General features: G+C 43.3%; 1 long non-coding RNA gene across 1 annotated transcript in view; it reads left to right on the forward strand.

Annotated features, from left to right (window-relative positions):
- The window catches only part of LOC132398378 (uncharacterized), a 185,443-nt gene extending 170,014 nt beyond the window's left edge, over positions 1 to 15,429 (forward strand). The window contains exons 2-3 of the long non-coding RNA XR_009513637.1: positions 11,453 to 11,579; positions 12,290 to 15,429. This is a non-coding gene — a long non-coding RNA (uncharacterized LOC132398378). The remainder of the gene's footprint in view (positions 1 to 11,452; positions 11,580 to 12,289) is intronic.
- The last annotated feature ends 10,944 nt before the right edge of the window (positions 15,430 to 26,373 follow it).

Raw genomic sequence — 26,373 nt, forward strand, 5'->3', positions numbered from 1 at the left:
CTCCAGCTGTGCTTGTGATCAGTGACATGTTCGATCTATCCAGGTTCACCTGTGATCAGAGATATGTCAATCTATCTGGATCGGCCTGTGATACGTGATATGTTCGATCTATCCAGATTCGCCTGTGATCAGAGATATGTTCAATATACCCAGATTCACCTGTGATCAGAGATATTTCAGTCTATCTTAATCTGCCTGTGATCCGTGATATGTTCGATCTATCCAGATCCGCCTGTGATCAGGGAAATGTTCGATCGATCCAGATTCGCGTGTGATCAGTGATATGTTCTATCTATCCAGATTCGCCTGTGATCAAAGATATGTCAATCTATCTGGATCTGCCTGTGATCAGTGAGATGTTCGATCTATCCAGATTCACCTGTGATCAGTGTTATGTTCCATGTATTCAGATATGCCTGTGATCAGAGATATGTTCGATTTATCCAGATTTGCCTGTGATCAGAGATATGTTCGATCTATACATATCTGCCTGTGATCAGTGATATGTTCGATCTATGCAGATCTGCCTGTGATCAGTGATATGTTCGATCTATCCAGATTCGCCTGTGATGAGTGATATGTCAATCTATCCAGATTCACCTGTGATCAGAGATATGTCAATCTACCCAGATATGCCTGTGATCAGAGATATGTTCGATCTATCCAGATTCGCCTGTGATCAGTGATATGTTCGATCTATCCAGGTTCACCTGTGATCAGTAATATTTTCGATCTATCCAGATTCACCTGTGATCAGAGATATGTTAATCTATCTGTATCTGCCTGTGATCAGTAATATGTTCGATATATCCAGATTCGCCTGTGATCAGTGATATGTTCGATCTATCCAGGTTCACCTGTGATCAGTAATATTTTCGATCTATCCAGATTCGCCTGTGATCAGTGATATGTTCGATCTATCCAGATTCATCTGTGATCAGAGATATGTCAATCTATCTGGATCTGCCTGTGATCAGTGATATGTTTGATCTATCCAGATTCACCTGTGATCAGAGATATGTTCGATCTATCCAGATTCGCCTGTGATCAGAGATATGTCAATCTATCTGGATCTGCCTGTGATCAGTGATATGTTCGATCTATCCAGATTCGCCTGTGATCAGAGATATGTCAATCTATCTGGATCTGCCTGTGATCAGTCATATGTTCGATCTATCCAGATCAGCCTGTGATGAGGGATATGTCAATCTATCTGGAGCTGCCTGTGATCAGTAATATGTTCGATCTATCCAGATTCGCCTGTGATCAGAGATATGTTCCATCTATCCAGATTCACCTGTGATCAGAGATATGTCAATCTATCTGGATTTGCCTGTGATCAGAGATATGTTCGATCTATACATATCTGCCTGTGATCAGTGATATGTTCGATCTATCCAGATCTGCCTGTGATCAGAGATATGTTCGATCTATCCAGATTCGCCTGTGATCAGAAACATGTTCCATCTATCCAGATTCACCTGTGATCAGAGATATGCCAATCTATCTGGATCTGCCTGTGATCAGTGATATGTCAATCTATCTGGATCTGCCTGTGATCAGAGATTTGTTCGATCTATCCAGATTCACCTGTGATCAGAGATATTTCAGTCTATCTTAATCTGCCTGTGATCCGTGATATGTTCGATCTATCCAGATCCGCCTGTGATCAGGGAAATGTTCGATCGATCCAGATTCGCGTGTGATCAGTGATATGTTCGATCTATCCAGATTCGCCTGTGATCAAAGATATGTCAATCTATCTGGATCTGCCTGTGATCAGTGAGATGTTCGATCTATCCAGATTCACCTGTGATCAGTGTTATGTTCCATGTATTCAGATATGCCTGTGATCAGAGATATGTTCGATTTATCCAGATTTGCCTGTGATCAGAGATATGTTCGATCTATACATATCTGCCTGTGATCAGTGATATGTTCGATCTATCCAGATCTGCCTGTGATCAGTGATATGTTCGATCTATCCAGATTCACCTGTGATCAGTGTTATGTTCCATGTATTCAGATATGCCTGTGATCAGAGATATGTTCGATTTATCCAGATTTGCCTGTGATCAGAGATATGTTCGATCTATACATATCTGCCTGTGATCAGTGATATGTTCGATCTATCCAGATCTGCCTGTGATCAGTGATATGTTCGATCTATCCAGATTCGCCTGTGATGAGTGATATGTCAATCTATCCAGATTCACCTGTGATCAGAGATATGTCAATCTACCCAGATATGCCTGTGATCAGAGATATGTTCGATCTATCCAGATTCGCCTGTGATCAGTGATATGTTCGATCTATCCAGGTTCACCTGTGATCAGTAATATTTTCGATCTATCCAGATTCACCTGTGATCAGAGATATGTTAATCTATCTGTATCTGCCTGTGATCAGTAATATGTTCGATCTATCCAGATTCGCCTGTGCTCAGTGATATGTTCGATCTATCCAGGTTCACCTGTGATCAGTAATATTTTCGATCTATCCAGATTCACCTGTGATCAGAGATATGTTAATCTATCTGTATCTGCCTGTGATCAGTAATATGTTCGATCTATCCAGATTCGCCTGTGCTCAGTGATATGTTCGATCTATCCAGGTTCACCTGTGATCAGTAATATTTTCGATCTATCCATATTCGCCTGTGATCAGTGATATGTTCGATCTATCCAGATTCACCTGTGATCAGAGATATGTCAATCTATCTGGATCTGCCTGTGATCAGTGATATGTTTGATCTATCCAGATTCACCTGTGATCAGAGATATGTTCGATCTATCCAGATTTGCCTGTGATCAGAGATATGTCAATCTATCTGGATCTGCCTGTGATCAGTGATATGTTCTATCTATCCAGATTCGCCTGTAATCAGAGATATGTCAATCTATCTGGATCTGCCTGTGATCAGTGATATGTTCGATCTATCCAGATCAGCCTGTGATGAGGGATATGTCAATCTATCTGGAGCTGCCTGTGATCAGTAATATGTTCGATCTATCCAGATTCGCCTGTGATCAGAGATATGTTCCATCTATCCAGATTCACCTGTGATCAGAGATATGTCAATCTATCTGGATTTGCCTGTGATCAGAGATATGTTCGATCTATACATATCTGCCTGTGATCAGTGATATGTTCGATCTATCCAGATATGCCTGTGATCAGAGATATGTTCGATCTATCCAGATTCGCCTGTGATCAGAAACATGTTCCATCTATCCAGATTCACCTGTGATCAGAGATATGTCAATCTATCTGGATCTGCCTGTGATCAGTGATATGTCAATCTATCTGGATCTGCCTGTGATCAGAGATATGTTCGATCTATCCAGATTTGCCTGTGATCAGAGATATGTTCGATCTATCCAGATCTGCCTGTGATCAGTGATATGTTCGATCTATCCAGATCTGCCTGTGATCAGTGATATGTTCGATCTATCCAGATTCACCTGTGATCAGTGTTATGTTCCATGTATTCAGATATGCCTGTGATCAGAGATATGTTCGATTTATCCAGATTTGCCTGTGATCAGAGATATGTTCGATCTATACATATCTGCCTGTGATCAGTGATATGTTCGATCTATCCAGATCTGCCTGTGATCAGTGATATGTTCGATCTATCCAGATTCCCCTGTGATGAGTGATATGTCAATCTATCCAGATTCACCTGTGATCAGAGATATGTCAATCTACCCAGATATGCCTGTGATCAGAGATATGTTCGATCTATCCATATTCGCCTGTGATCAGTGATATGTTCGATCTATCCATGTTCACCTGTGATCAGTAATATTTTCGATCTATCCAGATTCACCTGTGATCAGAGATATGTTAATCTATCTGTATCTGCCTGTGATCAGTAATATGTTCGATCTATCCAGATTCGCCTGTGATCAGTGATATGTTCGATCTATCCAGGTTCACCTGTGATCAGTAATATTTTCGATCTATCCAGATTCGCCTGTGATCAGTGATATGTTCGATCTATCCAGATTCACCTGTGATCAGAGATATGTCAATCTATCTGGATCTGCCTGTGATCAGTGATATGTTTGATCTATCCAGATTCACCTGTGATCAGAGATATGTTCGATCTATCCAGTTTCGCCTGTGATCAGAGATATGTCAATCTATCTGGATCTGCCTGTGATCAGAGATATGTTTGATCTATCCAGATTCACCTGTGATCAGTGATATGTTTGATCTATCCAGATTCGCCTGTGATCAGAGATATGTTCGATCTATCCAGATTCGCCCGTGATCAGAAATATGTTCGATCTGTCCAGTTTCACCTGTGATCAGAGATATGTCAATCTATCTGGATCTGCCTGTGATCAGTGATATGTTCGATCTATCCAGATTCGCCTGTGTTCAGAGATATGTTCGATCTATCCAGATTCACCTGTAATCAGAGATATGTTCGATCTACCTGGACCTGCCTCTGATCAGAGATAAGTTCAATTTATCCTTGAATCACTGATCATCACCAGGCCCAGTGCCACATGTCAGCTCTCCACCGCTCTCTGCAGAACCACCAGTCCTCTGGATCTTAGAGGCATGCTGGCTCGTTTTTCCTCCACATCCAGCCCCCCCCCTTCCCCCCTCCTGATATGTCAAATCATTTTAATATGTCTTTACAGGCACAAAAAGCTTCTAGGCCATTGTTGCTGAGCTGTGGTATATGTAGATGCACAACACCTATTTGATTGTTCAATGCACATGGAAAAGACATTGGAATTCCTTGCAATTGTTATGATAGCAACGCTGAGTTGCGACCTAATCAGTAATTGTAGATTAAGCCTTTAGCCTTGTATGAAAAAGAATTTCTTCATGGAGAGGGTCATGAAACTGTGGAATTCTTTGCCACAGACAGTGATGGAGGCCAAGTCATTGGTACATTTTAAATTGAGGTTGATAAGTTCTTGATTAGTAAGGGTGTCAAAGGTTACAGGGAGAAGGCAAGAGAATGGGGTTGAGAGGGATAATAAATCAGCCATGATGAAATGGCAGAGTAGACTCAATGGGCTGAATAGCCTCATTCTGTTCCTATCTCTTATGGCCTGTGGTATGTTCCTCAGATGTCTGGATAGGTACGTGGATCAGAGGGTTATGGAGGGGTCCATATTCAAGGCTTTCAAAGGTATATTTAATGTCAGAGAAATGTATACAATATACATCCTGAAATGCTTTTTCTTCACAAACATCCACAAAAAACAGAGGAGTTCCCCAAAGAATGAACGACAGTTAAATGTTAGAACCCCAAAGTTCCCCTCCCCATGTGTAAGCGATAGCAAGCAACAATCCTCTCACCCCCTACCGGCAAAAAAAAGGCATTGGGTTCCAGGTGTAGTTAGATTGGACAATCAGATGACAGGCAGGCATGGATTTGGTGGGCCAAAGGGTCTGTTTCTGTGCTGTATGACTCTATGAAATCCTCTGATTCAACTTTTATCATCCCTTTCATACATCAAAGGTCACAAACTCCAAAAGCGCTTGACTTCTAGTGTTTCTCTGAATCTAGTAAACCCTGTCACTTTTGTCCCATCCAGCCTCTTCTCCCAGTCTTGGTCCTTTAGTAGTGGCAATCAGCCCTCGGCAGTGGCCTCAGTTTCTCCTCCTTATGTCAACATCTGAATGAATCTCACACCGAACAATGCCCTCAGCTCCACACCTACATGTTTAGCCAGGAATCAGACCCTTGTCTTTAGAATTCCTGGTCCATCTGGTCTCCTCCCTCTGGACTCTCCCAATCGATTCATTGCCAACTCTGATGCCACATTGTCCGTCTCAACCTATCCCCTGATCTCACAAAATCTAACCAGCCCACTACCCCTTCTCCATCTCTGAATTTGCAGCAGCCAGCTCACTAAGGAGCAACAATGATGACTCTTTGGCAAAGGCAGTACTCTTATTGACCGGTACCCTGCAGAAGCTGAATGCTAGGGAGCCCCTGAGGTTTAATGGCTCCTGATGTAGCAAGCTCCAGACCCAGTAATCAAGCTGGTGATCCTCCGTAGCACTCTGACAGAGCCTCCTGGAGAGGCTGAGTGGCCTCCTCCAGGGTCTAATTCACTTTAGAATAAGACTGGGGGACAGACCAGGGGAGTAGATTGACAATGGAGATGAGGAGAACCTGTTTTCCCAGGGAAGCAGTTGAGGCTACTTCAGTAAATATATTTGAGACAGAGTTGGATAGATTGTTTTGCATTACAAGGGAATTAAGGATTGTGGGGAAAAGGCAGGTAGGTGGAACTGACCACAGCTAAATTCTTACTTAATGAGAGAGCATGGGCCACATGGCCTGCTCCTGCTCCCCATTCCTTGTTTTCCTTATGTTCCTCTCACATTCAGTACATTTATGTATAGTCACATAGGATAACTATAATCTAACCTTCCACTTCTTGATTCCATGGCTATGGTTACAACACCAAGAAACAGTGGCTTTCTTCTTGAATTCAATAAATACAACACCCCTGGATTCCAGATGCAGGAATCGTGATACCCATGGTATCTTGGACATGTCATTGTAGGCATCTGGTTTTCTGTTTTGTGGAAAATCTCAGTGAACAGTGTTCTTCCCCAGCTCCCAGAATGTCAACTGTTTATTTCCCTCCATAGATGCTGCCTGACCTGCTGAGTTCCTCCAGTATTGTGCGTCTGTTGCTCAGATCTCATGTCTGTGGGAAACCATGATCAGAAGCCATCAGTTCAGCTGATAGCAGCTGCAAATTCCCCTGAAGATCAGAAGTCCATGTTTGTCAATCCCAACCTCACCTGATGCCTGGATTCACTGCAGTTCACTACCAAGTGAAAGGGTCTATTTTTCTAAAGCCTCTGAACTGTTGGACACATCTTCCCACTTTGCTGACTCTCAACCTCTTTCTTTAGATGGAATCATTGTAGACATTACTTTAAAATGACAGATTTCTACTGTACCCACATTCATTCAAATTCATCCTCTTTCCCCTTTCCCTTCTCTCTCTTCCCACCCCCGGCTCAAAGACAAGCTAACACAAGCTAACCTCTCTTGCACACACACACACACACACACACACACTCTGTACCAATCCACATTCCAGTGATGGGATTTAATCCAGACCTCATGTGCTGCCTACGTTACCTCCATGAATATGTGGAAACTCCGGGTTACCACAGCCCAAAGACGTGCAGGTTGGTTGATTCATTGGGTTCTGAATTGGTGGATGTCAGACAATAATTCACAGTGAGATCAGAGAGTGGGGTGGTGACTGGAGCAAGATTGAAACAACAATAACCTCTCACTCAATGTCAGCAAGACCAGGGAGCTGATTATTGACTACAGGAAGAGGAAACCTGTATAAAACCATAAGATATAGGAACAGAATTAGATGATTTGGCCAGTCATGTCTGCTCCACCATTTCATCAAGCTTCACCATTTTCTCTCTCAGACCCATGCCTTCTCCCCATATCCCTTCCTACCCTGACTAATCAAGAATCTACCAATTTCTGCCTTAAATAAGCCCAAAAACTTGGCCGCCACGGGCGCCTGTGTCAACGAATTCCACAGATTCACCACTCTCTGGCTAAAGAAGTTCCTCCTCATATTCACTCTAAAAGGACACCCCTCTATTCTGAGGCTGTGTCCTCTTAGACTCCCCTACCACGGGAAACATCCTCTCCACATCCACTCTTTTGAGGCCTTTCAACATTTGATAGTTTTCAATGAGTCACCCCTCATTCTTCTGAATTCCAGTGAGTAGAGGCCCAGAGCCATCAAACATTTCTCATTTGACAAGCCTTTCAATCCTGGAATCATTTTCATGAACCTCCTTAGAGCCTTCTCCAATGTCAGCACATTGACCCAAAACTGCTCACAATAGTCCAAGTGAGGCCTCACCAGTGCTTTATAAAGCCTCAACATTACATCCTTGCTTTTATATTGTAGTCCTCTTGAAATGAATGCCAATATCACATTTGCCTTCCTCACTTCCAAATTAATCTTTAGGGAATCCTGCACAAGGACTAAGTCCTTTTCTACCTCAGATTTTTGCATTCTCTGTCCATTTAGAAAATAGCCTACCTTTTTGCTTCTTCTACCAAAGTGCGTGACCATATACTTCCCGACACTATATTCCATCTGCCACCTTTTGTTCATTCTCCTAATCTGTCTAAGTCCTTCTGTAGCCTCAAAACAATCTGCCCCTCCACCTATCTCGTATCGTCCACAAACTTGGCTACAAAGCCATCAATTCTGTCATCAAAGTTATTGACATATAACGTAAAAAGAAGCAGTCCCAACACAGACCCCTGTGGAACATCACTAGTCACCAGCAGCTAACTGGAAAAGGCTCCCTTTATTGCTACTCTTTGCCTCTTGTATATTAGTAAATGCTTTACCCACAGTAGATTCTTTTCTGTAATACCAAGGACTCTTAACTTACTAAGCAGTCTCAAATATAGCACAATGTTAAAGGCCTTTCAAAAATCCAAGTATACAACATCCTCCAATTTTCCTTAGTCTATCCTGCTTGTTATTTCTTCAAAAAATTCCAACAGATTGTCAGGCAAGATTTTGCCTTATGAAAACCATGCTGACTACAACCTATTTTATCATGTACCTCCAAGTACCCCAAAACCACATTTTTAGCGATTGACTCCCAAGTCTTCACAATTACTGAGGTAAGACTAGTTAGCCTATAATTTCCTTTCTCCTGCCTCTCTCCCTTCTTGAAGAATGGAGTGACATTTACAATTTTCCATTCCTCTGGAATCATGCCAGAATAAATTGATTCTTGAAAGATCATTACTAAGGCCTCCAAAATCTCTTCAGCCATCTGGTCCAGGTGACTTATCTACCTTCAGATCTTTTAGTTTCCCAAGAACCTTATCCCTACTAATGGCAACTCCACACACTTCTGCCCTGTGAGACTCTTCAACTTCTGGCCTACTGCTTGTGTCTTTCACAAGGAAAATTGATGCAAAGTACTTAATCAGTTTGCCTGCCATTTCCTTGAACCCATTACTACCTCTCCAGCATCATTTTCCAGTGCTCTGATATTTACTCTCACCTCTCTTTTACACTTAATGTATCTGAATAAACTTTTGGTATCCTCTATGATATTACTGGCTAGCTTACCTTTGTTTTCCATCTTTTCCTTCTTTATGACTTTTTAGTTGCCTTCTGTTGGTGTTTAAAAGCTTCCCAATCCTCTAAATTCCCACTAATTTTTGCTCTATTATGTGCCCTCTCTGACTTTTATGTTTCTGCCGTTATCCTTGCCAGTGTTCTTCATCGGAGATTGGAGGTGGAGAGGGTCAACAAATTTAAATTCCTTAGTGTTATCTTTCCAAAGGATCTGTCCTGGGTCTAGCATGTAAGCACGATTACAAAGAAAGCACTGCAGCGTCTCTACTTTCTTAGAAGTTAGCGAAGATTTGGAATGTTATCTAAAACTTTGGCAAACTTCTATTGATGTGCGAAGGAGAGTATATTGACTGGTTCATCACAGCCTGGTATGGAAACACCAATGTCCTTGAATGGAGAAGCCTACGTACATTAAGTAATGGATGTGACCCATCCCCGATGGGTAAAGCCCTCTCCACCATTGAGCACATGTACAAACGTTTGTACATGGTGCGCTGTCACAGGAAAGCAGCAACCATCAGCAAGGACTCCCTTCATTCAGGCCATGCTCTCCTCACTGCTGCCATCAGGAAGGAAATACAGGAACCTCTGGATCCATGCCTCCAGGTTCAAGAACAGTTATTGCCCCTCAGCCATCAGGTTCTTGAACCAGAGGAGATAAATTGGTTCAACTTCACTCGTCCCAACTCTGAACTGTTCCTACAACCTCTCTCTTTCAAGGACTCTTCATTTCATGTTCTCGATGTTTATTGCTTATTTATTATTATTATTTTGTTTGTTTTGTTTGCATTTATTGTGAATGCCCACAAGAAAATTAAATCTCAGGGTTGTATATGGTGACATATATATACTCTGATAATAAATGTACTTTGAACTTTGAACCACATGGTGCCCTTTGGGATGGAGCACTGCAAGGAGACACAAAAAGGGTGTGTGTGTGTGTGTGTGTGTGTGTGTGTGTGTGTGTGTGTGTGTGTGTGTGTGTGTGTGTGTGGTTGTGTGTGTGTGTGTGTGGGTGTACTGTGGTTGTGTGTGTGTGTGGTTTTCTGTGAGTGTGGTTGTGTGTTATAGGTCAGGAGGTGCAGCAATCTTTACACTCAGAGGGGTAAGTGCAGTAGATCAGTGGGGAGGACAAGTGAACAAGGGAGTCACTAGAGAGTGATCCCTATAGAAAGTGGAGAGTGGTACTTATACATGTGACAATAATTCAAGATTCAATTCCAGATTGTTTAATGTCATTTCTCATACGCAAGTGTAATGGAGAGCGCAATAATTGTTACTCCGGATCCAATGCAACAGAAAAAAAACACAGTAAGATAAAGAAAACAATAATATTATAAAAACACAATAAATATAAATACATAAGATAGCTTATATACATTGATTGATTATATGTCCATAAAGTGTCTGTGCATAGGGTAATTCTGACAGGAAAATGATAAAGTAGTGGTTGGGAGTGTCAGAATCAGATTTACTTTTAATGATTTATATGGTATGAAATCATATCCTATTAGTTTACTTCTTCTTCCACCCTTTACCTCTTCCATCTGTCTCCTTCCAGATTCTCACTTCTTTTTCCCTTCCCCAATACCCACCACCCCCCTCACTTGGTTACCTGCCAGCTTGTTCTTCTCTCCCTCCCCCACTCACCTCCCTCTTCCTTTCAAACCCTGATAAAAGTCTTGGCCTGAAGGGTCAACTGTTTATTCCCCTCTGTGGATGCTGCCTGACCTGCTGAGCTCCCCCAGCATTTTGTGTGTGTTACAGTGAAAAACTTTGTTTTGCACACTATGCTTGCAGATCATGCCTGTACTCAGTACATCGAGGTGGTGCAAATCAGAATGCAGAATGCTGTGTTCCAGTCAAGAGGAACAGCAGTGCAGGTAGACAGTAAGGTGCCACGATGATGTGGATTGAGAGATTAAAGGTTTACAGCGCATTGGGCCTAAAGTTTAAGGGAAAATGTTGTGTATTTAATATTTCAATAATATTTGAGTAATCTTGTATATATGTCATTTGATTAAGCATTCTTGTTTGTTTAAATAATTACAGGTAATATGTAAAAATACATTAATTGTATATGTTATCACACTGCCACGTTATATCTATGTGCCTTGCTTAATGTAAAGACGAAGTTACACCTGCATTCCAGTACTCCCATATCTTTCTTTGAATTAGTTTAATGTTTTGAAGTTACAAAACATTACAGAAAACATATGGGGTAAGTTCCTGCTGCACGTTTATAAGGTTTGTTTTCACTTAAAAATATCATCCATGGTACATTTTGATTTTTTTTTTGTTTGCACCAGACCCCTTTAACCTTCCAGAGTTTCACAGAGTTTCGTGGTGGTCCAGAATGTTGGCAAGTGAGGGTTCGAGGTGTGGACGTCTCTGCTGAAAGTAGATGTGAAATAACATCATTCCAACAAGGCCATGGTGCGCTCTGATTTGGGTCTGGGTGGTGTGATGCTGTATCTATTGAAAACTAACTGCCATCATTCAATGACTTGACAGTATTCTTCCAGACGGGAGGGTGTGGGTTTCCAAATCGGAACTGGTGTTAGTCACTGTGTCAAATAAAACCATTGATTGTGAACACAAGAAATGACACAATGATATATTTTTTTAACTCCTAACTTAATAAGGTGGCAGATTGGACACGTTGAAATTCATTGCTGCATGGCCAGAACAGATTGAGAACTCCTGCTGACAAGTGCTTTCAAATGTTTAGTATAGTATTGCCTTACTTAGGGGCATTCAGGGATTACAAGGGAGTGGAAAATTGTAGCTGTGAGGAATGATTGGAAAAGGTGGGTTTTATTTACTTTGGAACAGAGGGGAGATTTTATCCAGGTACATAAAAAAAAACTGGGAGGCCTAGGCAGAGTACAGAGGAAGGAATTATGTTCCAGCTGGTGTGGGTTTGAAGTAATTAGGACTGGAGAGCAGTACAGGAAAAAGTGTGTTTCCCAAGAGGGTGGGAGAGTCCGCACCTCAACCTCATTACATTAATAAAAGGCCTGACTATTACCTTCAAAAGTTTGAAGCTTTGGATCCAGTATGGGAAGATAGGTTTGGACAGGGCAGCTCTTTCAGAAGAGCATTATCTAAATTCCTAACTTATGTACATTCATTTTTTTTTGTAGTTCCTCTGTTCTACCCAGTTTGGCAATAAAGACTTCTCCCAGACCTGCTACATAACTCTTGTCAATGCCTGATGTGGCTGCAGACTGCCTGTTAATTCTTCCCTCAGAGAAAATCTTCCCCACACGTTGTGCTCTGAGAAACTTCGATACCGGAACATCTGACGGAGGGAGCTGTGAGAAATGCTGAATTGGCAGTGATGTCTGGTGTGGTTAACATCATCTCTGTGTAGACTTCAGACCTGACTTATATTGCCTCGCGGTGGAGATGACTGCCAGCGATGTGGGTCTGACTTGACAGCATGTGTAAGTTGCATAGCCAGGGTCAATCTCTTCCTGGATTCTGAGCAGACTTCAGAGAGCTTTAAGCAATGTGGACCTGTTGTAAGACCAGTGCGTGATTAGATCAGGGATCTGTCCCTTGATGTAGTCTTAATCATACAGGGGAATCTGCACTGAACGCCATTATCCACCATCACAAAGATATTTTATCCTTTCTCTTGTTGGTGAGCGAACGTGAGTGGTGTGTGTGGAAGATAGAATCTCCAATCAATGGTCATAGAGCATGAGAGCTCAGAAGCAGGCCCAACTAGTCCGTGTCAAACTATTATTCTGTTAGTCTCATTGACCTGTACCTGGACCTTTACCTTACAAAACCCTCCCATCCGTGTATTTATCTGAACTTCTCTTAAAAGTTCCACATCCACCACTTCCATTGGCAGCTCATTCCACACTTGCTCCATCCTCTGAGTGAAGAAATGCCCTCTCTAGTTTCCCTTCAATGTTTCCCCTTTCATCCCTAACCCATGTCTACTAGTTCTAGTCTCTCCCAACCTCAGTGCAAGAAGCTTGTTTGTACTTACCCTTCCTACACCTCATAATTTTGTATATCAAATCTTCCCCTCATTCTCCTATGCTCCAGGGAATAAAGTCCTAACCTATTCAATCTTTTCCTCTAACTCAGCTCCTCAAGATCTGGCAATGTCCTTGAAAATTTTCTCTGCACTCTTTCAATCTTACTGAGATCTTTCTTGTACATAGGTGACCAAAACTGTACACAACTACTCCAAATTAGACCTCACTAACATCTTTTACATCTTCAGCGTAACATCCCAAAATCCTGTATTCATTACTTTGATTTTTGAAGACCAATGTGCCCAAAGCTCTTTTTATGATCCATTCCTTCCTTGGGGATCTTCATGAGAATCCTCCTTTGATGAGAGAATCTCATTATTTTCCTACAGTGTTGAACTACACAATGTCACTCTGCCACATTGTCCGTGACCCTCTCACCTTCCTGTTTTTGTAGTGTGCCTAATCGGCCTCCTGGCCCTCCTGCTGGCTGGGAGCACTGGCTTTCGGTGAGCTTTTGGAGCCCATTATCGTGGGCTGTCCTCTGGAGCGTATTCCCGGACCTGTGCTGGCAATGGGATCTCATCCAGTGAAGGCTGCTGGCTTTCCCAGTTTCTAAGTGTAGCCTCCGTGCCCCCAATTGACCCCCGTTCGCCAAGGGTAAACCGCTGTCGCCCCGCCAGTTGTGCAATACTTCTGTGTAAATACGATGTAATGCCCCCCCCAGTACGCGCTCACAATACAAATACCAGACAATAACCAAAAGTGAGTAAATAATTGCAACTTTATAGTGATTTCTTAGTGATGTGTTAGTAGAAACAGATAACCTAAAGGTGCCAAAGTAATAATCAGTTTATCAGTTTGTGCACATATTTTAATATGTTGGAGCTCACGCCTCCGGTTATCTTCCACAACGACCTACTGAGCCTTCAGCCACCGTCCGAACCGCCGACGTCCAGTATCCATCACCCTGGGACCGCTGCCCGCTTCACACTCCTCGCTGTCCGTCCTCCTCGCTCTCCTCCCGAAAATGACCGCAAACTCCCGCTCAGCTTACACAGACAAGATAGCATAACAATTCTCCATTGGTTAGTTTTCCCCTTATCAATACCCATAACCCAAACATATGAGACACGGGATCCCATTAAAGCATTACAGAGAAGCCATTTCGTTATAAAATACAGAGAAGCCATTTTGTTAGCCTGAACAGTTAACACCGCGCCTACTGGTACTAAGAACCCTACATAAGCGTTGGTTCATGTGGTGGAGATGCTCAGGTACAGCAGTCAATGTACACATGTCAGAGTGTGGAACCACTGGCTATTCTTTATATCATACAGGCTGTACTGTTCATCAAACTCAGCAACAGAGCATAAACAGCTCCCAAGGAAACTGTCACTGATCATAAGAAAGCTTTCCTTGGGGTCAGTGACTACCTTAGGGGTAGATATTGCTTCTATTCAAGAGGAGCTGGGGTATTTTTGGGACAGCGTGCCTGGCCCTATGATTGTAGATGAAGAACGATTCACAAAGCATCTTTACTTTCTTAGGAGGTTAAGGAGATTCAGCTTGTCGTTGAACTCTGTAACAAACTTCTACAGATGGACCATTGAAAGTATCCTGAATGATTGCAGGTCTGGCAATTCGAATACACAGGAATGTAAGAATCCGCAGAGAGCAGTGGATTCTGCCCAATACATTGTGGCACATGACTCCCCACCCTCAGTGGCATTTACAGGAGGTGCTGTTTCAAGAAGACAACATCACATTCCAAAGACATAGGTTAATTGGTCATTGTAAATCGTCCTGGGGTTAAATCGGGGGTTGCTGGGCGGTGAAGTTTGACGAGTCAGAAGGGTCTACTCTGTGCTGTATCTCAATTAATTAATTAATCCATCGTCAGATGGTCCACCACTCAGGCCATGCCATCTTCTCACAGTTCCCACTGGGCAGGGGGTACAGAAGCATGAAGTCCTTCGCCACCAGCTTGAGGAACAGCTTCCTTCCTTAAACCGTTCAGTCCCTGAACCAACTGGCAAAATCCTAATCACTGCCTCAGTCAAGCAATACTGACCACTTTGATCACTTTGCAATGCGGTGCTCTTGGTGGTTTGAATTGTGTTCTTTCCTTTAAAATTGTGCATAATTTATGAATAAATAATGTTTTTCTTGTGAATGCTGCTTATATGACGCTACGTGCCTGTGATTCAAGATTGTTTAATGTCATTTCCAGCATGCAAGTGTAAAGCACAACAAAATATTTGTTATTCTGGTTCTGATGTAGTACAAATAAAAACACAATAAGATAAAGAACAAAATAATAATTAAAAACACAACAAATATAAATACATAAGATAGTATATATACATAGATTAATGCCCATAAAGTGGCGTTAGACATTGTACATAAGGTGACTGACAGGAAATTATGAAGTAGTGGTGGTTGGGGGTGTGGAGGGGTGGGTTAGTGGGTGGAGGTGTTGATCAGCCTTACTGCTTGGGGAAAGTAACTGGTTTTGTGTCTGGTGGCCCTGGTGTGGATGCTACATAGCCTTCTTCCTTATGGGAGTGAGATGAATGGTCCATGAGATGGGTAGATGGAATCCTTCATGATGTTACTGGCACCTTTCTGTATATACAGTATGTCCTTGAGGCCGGTGTTGGTGATGTGTTGGGTAATTTTGGCTACTTGTTGAAGAGTCCTCCTGTCCACTGCAGTGCAATTCCCATGCGATGCAGGATGTTCTCTACTGTACGTCTGTAGAATGATGTGAGTATGGATGTGCAAAACCCAGCTCTCTTCAGCCTCCTCAGAAAGTAGGGGCATTGGTGAGGATTCCTGAGAGTGTAAAATGATGCTGCTGCAAGTAAGTTTTTCATTGCACGTGTGCATACTTGTGTTTGTGACAATAAATGTGACTTTGACTTTGAAGAGCAGGGAAAGTATCAACATCACAGAGAAGAGAAAGGTTGAAAGAGGTCCTGAGGAGCAATGTGGTGGGTATAAGGAATGAATTGCCAGTGGAAATGATGGATGGATGTTCTGTTGTAACACTTAAAAGAAGTTTGAACAAGTACATAAATGAGAGAGGTTATGGAAGTTTGAGTTGATGGTCCTGGGCCGAAAACCGGGCTGGCATAGACGAGGAGGGATGAAGGGCTTGTTTCTGAGCTGTTGTGCCCAATGACTCTATAACATGAGTACGTGACACGAGATATGTGTGACATGAACACATTGCAATAAGCACACACCCTTGTCCTGGAGCCCTCCAGACGTTACCTGCCAGCACAGCAAGACTGGTTTTAGAATCATGCCTACGCATGCCATCATCGGTACTGAAAATGGCACTGATCCCTGGCAAGGAGGGGCACCATGAATGGCATGCAGATAGTTGTTGGGATCCGGGATCATCCTCACAGACAGCAGTCAGTCTGGGATTCCAAGCACTCCACGTGCCAGAAGAACAGGTAGAGTGGGTGCAAAATTCCTGTGTGCGGGGGTGGGGGAGTACTCTAAAATTGCATAAGCACCAAGAGGAAGGAAGGAAAAAGATGGTGAAGGCAATCTCCAAACCAAAGGACAACATCATTAGACTCCAGTGCAGAGAGAACCCCACCTCTCTCTGTTGCCCCTGTCACTGCACTGTAAATGCATTAAACCACATTTTATCATGCTATCTACATTGTAAATACATGCTGGCATTGATGTATTTATCACAAATGAGAAAATCTGCAGAAATACAAGCAACACACACAAAATGCTGGAGGAACTGAGCAAGCCAGGCTGCATCTATGGGAAAAAGTACAGTCAAAGTTTTGGGCTGGGACCCTTTGGCAGGACTGGAGGAAAAAAGAGTAGAGTTAAAAGGTGAGGGAGGGGACAGAAACCTTTTGTGTGTGTTGCTTAATGTACTTATGCCCATTTTATTCCATATTCATCCTTTAACCTCCAATTTTATTAGCTTTTTAATATATAATTCATTTTTACATGTAATTCTTTATTCAAAGTTCAAAGTACCTATATGTCACCATATTCTACACTGAGATTCATTTTCTTGCAGACATTCACAATAGAAAAAGGAAATGCAACAGAATTAATGAAAACCTACACGCAAACACTGGCATGCTACCGATGTGCAAAAGAAGACAATTTATAATTGTTGAATGTCGTTTTTTGTTGTATGTTGCACCCCGACCAACACACCACAGCAGATGTTGAATGTATCTGGTAGCTAAGGTTGATCCTCGATTCATGAAGTTGGTTCTTGATCACTGAGGATAAGGGAATGAGGAACAACGGAGACTTGAGTGTTGTGGTGTCATCACCTCAGCTGGAAGTGGGATGAGAGAGCAGGCAACAGCGGCCACCTAGCACCATGTGGAAGAGCAGGCGAGACCTTCTTAGTCCTGCTGGGAAGGATGGAAAGGTCTTTCTTGCTACAAGGTAGAAGGTCATGTTGAGAACACAGAGACACTGGGTGCTCCAAGAGAGAAGGAGAAAAAAATATTTTACCGACAGAGGTTGGCTCTGAAACATATTACTGACTTGCTGGTCTAATACACCACAGGAAGCAAAATCGTTAGGGGTCAAAGCGGCACTGTGGTGAGCACCACTGCCTCATAGCTCCAAAGACCTGGTGCTGCCTGTGCGGAGTTCACAGGTTCACCCCCATTCAAGATTCAGGCTTGTTTATCGTGTGTACATCGAAAAACACGCACTGAATTGAGTTGTTTACTACAACAACCAACGCACCAGAGGGTGTGCTGGGGAAAATGCACAAATGTCGCCACACATTCTGTACCTAATACCACACCCGCAATGCTCACACAGAACACAACGTGCAACAAAACAGCAATAGCAAAAACAAGCCATGTTCCTCCCTCCCACCTTTGCACATACACTATTCTTTAACCCCAAGACAGGCCTGCGGCGTCCAGTGGACATGGACTTGAGCCTGCAGACTCTGGGTCTGAACCTCCCCAGTGGACTCACTCTGGTCAATGGGTCTTGGCTCCCAGACCTCGATTTGACCCTCGGCATTTATCCCAGGACATGCCAATCACTGAACACCATGTGGGTTTCCGATGGGTGCCGCCGGTTTCATCCCACATCCCAAAGGTGTGAGGTTTAGTAAATAGTCTCCAGTGTAAGTGGGTACCAGGTCAATGTGGAAGTGGAACAAGGCAATGGGGGCTGTTGGGTGTGCAGTGGGAAAAGTACGATTTGTGTAAGTTCCTGCTTTATACCAGTGTCTGTATGAGGAAGGACGGGAGCTGAAACAGTATCTTAACTAACTTTACCGTAGAGTTCAAGGTTGAAGTACGCAGGAGAACACAGTGAAGTGTGTAATTTGTGGTAGCAACCAACACACCACAACAAGAACCAAAACAGCAGCGAAACAAACCCCACTACTCCCACCCACCACTCACATACAGAGGCTTCTAACCCCAGGACACGCCGTGTTTTTCAGCCTTCAGCGGGCTCGGGCTCAGGCCTGCAGACGTTGAGCTTCCACTTTGGGCTTTGGGTTTGTGCAGTCAGTAAATAGGAGGAACTGTGAGTAACTTGCAATTTTGTATTGAAAAATGCTGCTATTTTTAGAGTTTTAAATTGTACTTTGCAAGATAGATTTATTTGTGTCTTAAGTAATATCCGGTCCAGTTTTAAACTGCTAGGCACAAAGAACATGCCCTTCCCCACCCTAGTCCCTGTTATGTAGTTCTGTGCTCCACTTTCCTCCCGTATCAGATCCCATCATCTGCAGCTCTTCATCACCGTTACCTACTTTTACTTCCACTCTCCTGCCTTCCATCTGCCAATCATCCCCCTCACCTGGGTGCACCCATCACCTGTTCCACCCCTTCCCCTCCTTCTTTCTACTGGCTATCCCACCTCTACCCTTTCAGTCTCAACCCGAAACATCAGCTGTCCATTTCTCTCTGCAGAGGCTGCCTGACTGTCTGAGTTCCTCCAGCAGTTTTCTTTCCCCTCGCTCCACATTCCAGCATCTGCAGCCTCTTGTGTCTCACATTTGATCCAGATTGTGACCTCAGCAGGAATGGCGTTGAGGAATAATCTCCGGCAGCAAAGTGCAATCCAGCACAAGTCTGGTACAAGCAGTGCATGTTCTACGGGTGCCTGTCATGGCAGCTGTGAAGGAGAAAGCAACAGAGTTCAAATCTCAACACAAGGTGGGAATGAGGGTAAAGTTACCAAGAAACTTACCGACTGGAAGTTCAAAGTTCAAAATAAGTTTATTATCTTACCCTGCGATTCATTTTCTTGCAGGCATTTACAGGGGGATAAAAGAAATGCAATAGAATTTGTTAAAAAAACTATATATAAACAGACAAATATTGATAAGCAACCAATGTGCAGAAGAAGACAACCTGTCCAAATAAAAATAATACTGAGAACATGAGTTGTAAAGAGTCCTTGAAAGTGAGTTGTAGGTTGTAGAATCAGCTCAGAGTGTGGTGAGTGAAGCTGTCTACACTGTTTCAGGCACCTGATGGTTGTAGTGTAATACCTGTTCCTGAACCTGGTGATGTGGGGCCTAAGCATTCTGTAATTCCTGTGCCTGATGGTGGTAACGAGAGTGCATGGTGAGGGGGCTTGATGATGGAAGATTTTGTTCTGTGGCAACGCCTTTTGTCCATATAGTTTGCTGCACACCATACTCAAAATGCTGGAGGAACTCCACAAGTCCAGCTGCATCTAAGGAGATAATAAACAGTTGACATTCCGGGCTGCAGCCCTTCATCAGGACTAGAAAGAAAGGAGGAAGAAGCCAGAGTAATTGCTGAGTTCCTTCACCATTTTGCATGTGTTGCTCAAGATTTCCAGCCTCTGTATAATCTCTTGAGAAAGTGTAGTATCCTGACTGGTTGCATCACGGCCCGGTACGGAAACATCAATGCCCGGAGACGTCAAAAGCTACAGAAAGTGGTGGATGCAATGCAGTCTCCATCACAGCAAACTACACCCCCCCCCCCAACCATTTACATGGAGTGCTGCCACATGAACAGGAAATCACAGAGGTGTCTGCAGAGTGTCAAACTTGTTGCAGATCGTGCAGAATCTGCTGTGTGTGGCCATGGCTGTAACCACAAGAATTTACAGTCACAGGCTCGATGGATGACGAGTTGTTTGCAAAGCGGACCAACACAAGTGGCAGATTGTTCCATTCTGTGTAAAAGTAGCCAGAGCAAGAACCTAGCTCCCTTTCTCTTTATACCAGACACTGGATGTTGTGAAGGGTGTGGTATCCTACAGTGATCAGTCTTTAGAACCGCCATTTGTTGTTGACACTGACTTCACTGAGTGCCCAACATTCATGAACAAAGTTTGGGTGAGAATAATAAGGCTCATTGCAATGTGCAATTCAATGCAAGGGTTTATTCAGTACCAATCAAGCTTCAAAACCTGGGCCTCTCTGCCTCCCTCTAGAATTGGATCCTTGACTTCCTCATCAGGAAACAAACGTCAGTAAGGATTGGTGATAAAATCTCTTCCTTGCTGGTGGTCAACACAGGTGCAACACAAGGATGTATACTTAGCCCATTGCTCTCAGGACAGTGTAGGGAGCTGTTGACATCAACATCTCAGAGGATCTATCCTGGCCTCAGCACGTTGATGCAATTACAAAGCAGGCATGCCAGCAGATATACTTCAATAGGAGTTTGGGAGATTTTGTATATCACCAAAGGTTCTAGCAAATTTCTGCAGATATACCATGGAGAGCATTCTGACTGGTGGCATCACAGCCTGGTACAGGGCTCCAATACACAGGATTGAAAAAGGCTACAGAGGATTGTAAACTCAGCCAGCCCCATCACAGGCACAACCCTCCCACCATCGAGCACAACTCCAAAAGGCAGTCTCTCAAAAAAGTGGCATCATTCACAAAACACCCCCACCATCCAGGACATGCCCTCTTTTCATGACTACCATCAGGGAGTAAGTACAGGAGCTTGAAGGTACACACTCAACATTTTATGAACAACTTCTTCCCCTCCAATATCAGATTTCTGAATGGTCCATGAAACCCTGAACACTATCTCACTATTTCTCTTTTGAACTATTCATCTTTATTGTAATTTGTTATGCTTGCACTGTACATCTGCCACAAAACAAATTTCATGATTAGTTTCAGTGACATTAAATCTGATTCTGGTTCAGGTGCCCCAACAGCTGGAAGCACTTGGCAACTCTGTTATGCATCTTCAGGATCTACAAAGAAGTCTGTCTCGTCATCAGCTGCAGGAGAGAGGTCTACTTTAAACTTGTTGTCAAAGCAGTTTGTTTCAAAGCTTAGCCAGTGTCAAAATGACTGAAGCATCAGGTGGAAGAAGAGCTAACCAGGACTGGAATAAAAACAGATCCTTAGTTCACAGGACAGCTCTGTTCTGGGAGCAGACTGTGGGATTGTGTGGCAGCTATTCAGTGATTTTGCTCAGGCAGCTGGAGCAAGTAATGCCTATTGGCTATTTCTCAAGGTCTGTACACAGAGTTAGTGAGACCTGTAGACAAAGTTGGTGGGTTCTGTACACAGATTTGGTGGGTCCTATAGACAGAGTTGGTGGGATCTGTACACATTTGGTGAGACCTGTAGACAGAGTTGGTGAGACCTGTAGACAGCGTTGGTGGGCCATGTACACAGTTGGTGAGAACTGTAGACAAAGTTGGTGGGTCCTGTACACTGATTTGATGGGTCCTGTAGACAGAGTTGGTGGGACCTGTACACAGTTGGTGAGACCTATAGACAGGGTTGGTGGGACCTATAGACAGAGTTGATGGGATCTGTACACAGTTGGTGAGACCTGTAGACAGAACTAGTGAGACCTGTACGTAGATTTAGTGAGACCTGTGCACAGAGTTGATGAGAACTGTTGTTGCTGGGATCTGTACAATGAGTGGTATGATCTGTACACAGAGTTGGTAGGACCTATACAGAGAGTTGGTGGGATTTGTAGTTTCTGGGATCTGTGCACTGAATGATATGATCTACACTGAATGCTATGACCTGAACACTGAGTTAGTGGGATCTATACACACGGTGGTATGATCTGTACACAAGAGTTAGTGGGGTCTGTAGTTTCTGGGACCTGTACACTGAGATGGGTTGTCACATGAAGAGAGATTAGGCAAAATGGGTGAATATTGTTGAGTCTGGAACTCTGTTGAACACACTGAATATTCAATATTCTTACAGGCTTTGATAGGATTGACACAATGGTGATTTATCATTAAAAATTCAAGGAAAATTAAGAGTATAAGATAAAATTGGCCAGAAATATAAAACAGCTAGTACAATTTTTAAGTAGACATTTTAAAAAGAAAAAAATCATAGCAATGTAAGTATTGAGAGTATTGTGAATCTTGGAAATAATAGACAAGGAAATGATGACACAGATGTTTTGTTGCAGTCTCTATCTTCACCACAGAGGACATCTGAGAAATAACAGTAAATCAAAAACTGGAAGGAAGAGAGAACTTAGGAAAGTTACAATCATCAGGACATTAACACTGTAGGCGCTGCGGGCTGACAAGTCTCCAGCTCCAGCTGGACGTCATCCTGGAGACTTAGGAGAAGTGACCAGCAGGAGATGTTTTGGTTTTAACTTTTTTTTTTATCTCCTTAAATTTGTAGAAGGTTCTGATAGGTTGGAAAATGGCAAATGGAACTCATTCAAAAAAGGAGGAAGAACAAAGCAGCAAACTATAAGCCTGTTAGCTTGGCCTTTGTCATGGGCAAGATGTTCAAAGTGATTATTAAAGACCTCACTTGCGGTAAGTGCGTCCAGCTCCTGACTGACCGCATCAAGGTACCAAAGCTGAGCTAGATGCACTTAAGGTCATCTGGGATGCTGAGAGCATCTCAGATAAGATTCAGGGTGGGGTGACCACTAGCAAAAGTGGTGGGTTTGGAGAATCAGCAGATAGTTCCACAATGGCCATTCCTCTCAAAAATAAGTATACCATTTCGGATACTGTTGGGGCTGGGGCAGGAATGGGGGATGGCTTGAGCATTCAGGAGAAAGCAGGAGCAGAAACCAAATCTGTGGTACCAGGCCTGGCTCTGAGACACAGCAGGGAAGGGTGAAGGCTGATAGGATGCTAGTGATAGGAGACATGATAGATGGGGGTGGGATGGTCACAGACAGGTCTTGAGGATGGTGCATTGCCTCCCTGGTGCCAAGGTCGAGGATCCTTGAGTGGCTACAGAACGTTCCCAAAGAGGAGGGTGAGAAACCAGAAATTGGAACAAGAGGTAGAAGAAGATGACGTCTTGTAGAGTGAATAAAGGGAGTTAGGAAAGAGGTTGGAAAAAGTAGGACCTCGAGGGTAGTCATCTCTAGATGATTCCCTATGTCACATGCCAGTGAGAGTAATAATAGAGGGATCTAGCAGGTGAATGTGTGGCTGAAAAGTTTGGACAGTGGGCAGGAATTCAGATCTTGTGGACTATCGGGATCTCTTCTGGGGCAGAGGTGGCCTGTACAAGAGGCACCTGAACTGGAGGGTAACCAACATTCTGGCATGCAGAATTGCTAGTGTTACCAGGCAAAGGCTAAATTAGATTTGCAAGGGATCTAAAGTAGAAATAAGGCAGATCGGAGGCTCTAAACTGAGAAAGAATTCGACAGCAGTAAGGTCAGTAGGCAAGACGGGCAGCAGCTTTGCAGGAAGCAAGGAAAGATTGTTGTATTAAATTGCACCTATTTCAATGCAAGGCGCCCGACAGGTAAGGCGAATGAGGTTAGGGCTTGGATAGCCAAGTGGGATCGGAATATTATAGGCATCACAGAAACTTGACTAAGGCTTACCTATGAATCTATGATTTCATTGTAGGGCACTCAACAAAATGCAAGGTTAACGTAATTTTGTGAAAGGGAAGTCAGCTGACAATTTATTGGAGTCTTTTGAAGTCACAAGTATTGTGGGTAAAGGGGAACTTGATGAACATATGATGTATAAATTTCCAGAAAACAGTTGATTAGAAGTCTGTCAAAGGTTGTTGTGGAAGATAAAAGCTTATGCTGTCAGTCATGACGTATTGGTGTGGGTGGAAGATTGACCTGCTAAGAGGAAACAGAGGATAGGCATAAATGGGTTGTTCTGTGGTTCTTGGCATGTGACAAGTGGTGTGCCACAGGAATCACTGCTGGGGCTTCAACATTTCTCAATGTACAGCAGTGACTTGGCTGACAGTACAACTACTAAATGTTCTGTTGACAAAATGATAGGCAGAAAAATAAATTGAAAAGAGGATATATTAGGCTACAAAGGAATATAGATAGGTTAAGTGAATGGGCAAACTTCTGTCTTAGCCTGATTTTATTCTCACAAATCAATGAATATGTTGTAAAAAAAAAATCACTCCCTACTTGTACATATTTTTTTCCTTTTGCTTGTTTTTTCTTTCCGCTCTTTTCTATGAGTGTATACCTCAGATAAATACTTTGTGGAGATTCGTGATATATATGATTATATGATATATAGGCACAATGTCTGAAATACATCTTATGGAAATGTTTGTTTGATGATGAACTTCAATAAAAAAAAATTACAAAAAAAGATGTAAAATTGGGGCCTTAGTGGGTCTGCAAGTCTCTGAGAGTCTTTTGGGGTAGTCAAAGACCCGATGCCTGAGTGTCTGCTTCCAAATCCACTGGAGACCAGGGGCTAGAGAATACAACTGTCTTGGGGGGGGGAGGGGTGTGTGTGTGTGTGTGTGTGTGTGTGTGTGTGTGTGTGTGTGTGTTGCTGAGTATTGTGGGCATACTATGGTAACATGGGAACGTGTGACAACACTTGCAGACTGCACAATTGTGGGTGTGTTGGCTGTTCGTGCAAACTAGGCATTTCACTATACGCTTCGATGTACATATGTTAAATAAAATTGAATCCTGAATATCGAATGGAAATGGAAAGGGAATGCAGGTCTCCTGGTGTGGAGGGATCAGAGATTCCTTGTGCGTGATCTGCGAAAGGCCAGTTCAGCTAACACTGTATTGGGGCAGTTTGAGATACAGAAATTGGCCCTTACAGAATTCACAGATCACCACCCAAAAAATTTGAGATCAGGAATTAAATTCAGTCTCACAGAATTTTAGTGGAAAAGAGGTAAATTAATGGAACAGGTGAAAATCTGCAGATGCTGAAAATCTGAGCAACACACACAAAATGCTGGAGGAACTCAACAGGCCAGGCAGCATTTATGAAAAAAATACAGTTGACTTTTTGGGCCGAGACCCTACAGCAGGACTTTTTTCCATAGATGCTCTCAGGCTTGCTGAGTTCCTCCAGCATTTTGTGTGTGTTGCATAGAATTAATACTTCTTGAAGGCTTTCCTTGATGCATGCACAGGTGATGTGGTTTCACACTGCAAGTGGCTTTCTAGGAATCCATCCCTCTTTTAACCTGTACTCAGAGATGGCAAGAATTCAGGAAGGCTAACAGAAGGCTATCATTGCAAAGCTACCGTTTGCGACAAGTATGAAGATTTTGCCGCTGAGATGCGCTGGGTTTTCAACCACATAGGAAGCGGAAGGTGGATAGTGGATGTAATATTTCACCTGTGCCAAGGCTCACGCTCGGTGCTGGATTACACCATGGAGTTCAGGACCTTTGTGGCAGAGTGCTCCTGGAGTGCAGATACTCTGCTGGCCCATCACCATCATGGCCTCTCAGAGCTCTTGAAAGACTTATGAGATGCCTACCGACCTCGAAAGCCTCGTCACTCTGGCTCTTTGTGTTGACAAACGTCTTATGGAATGATTTTTCAAATCATCAGCAGAACCCTAGTTCTGTTCCCAGATCCATTTCCTTTGCAGGACCCTTATCACCAACTCTTCCAGATCCTCTTTGGTTAGGGAGAGTTTCCGTAACCTCCAAAGAGGTGAGCGTCAGCGGAGAAATAACTTGTGCACTTACTGCAGAGTGGCCGACCACCAACACATCAAATGCCCACTGCGTCTGGGAAGTGGTGCCGCCAGGTAGAGATGAAGGGCCACCTACCTGACAAGCTCTCCCCAACCCCTCGATCTAGCGCCACAACCTGTATCACTCTCCCTGTCCTCCTTCACACTCTGTCGACTCTACACACACAGGAGGCTCTGGTGGATTCCATCGCAGCAGAAAACTTTCAGGATCAGACTCTGTGCTTGCAACCTGGACTCCCTACTGAACCGATCTCTCACCCCTTCAACATCACAGCCTTTGATGGATG

Source organism: Hypanus sabinus, chromosome 8 (genome assembly GCF_030144855.1).
Source record: "Hypanus sabinus isolate sHypSab1 chromosome 8, sHypSab1.hap1, whole genome shotgun sequence".
In the NCBI taxonomy this organism is placed as follows: Eukaryota; Metazoa; Chordata; class Chondrichthyes; order Myliobatiformes; family Dasyatidae; genus Hypanus; species Hypanus sabinus.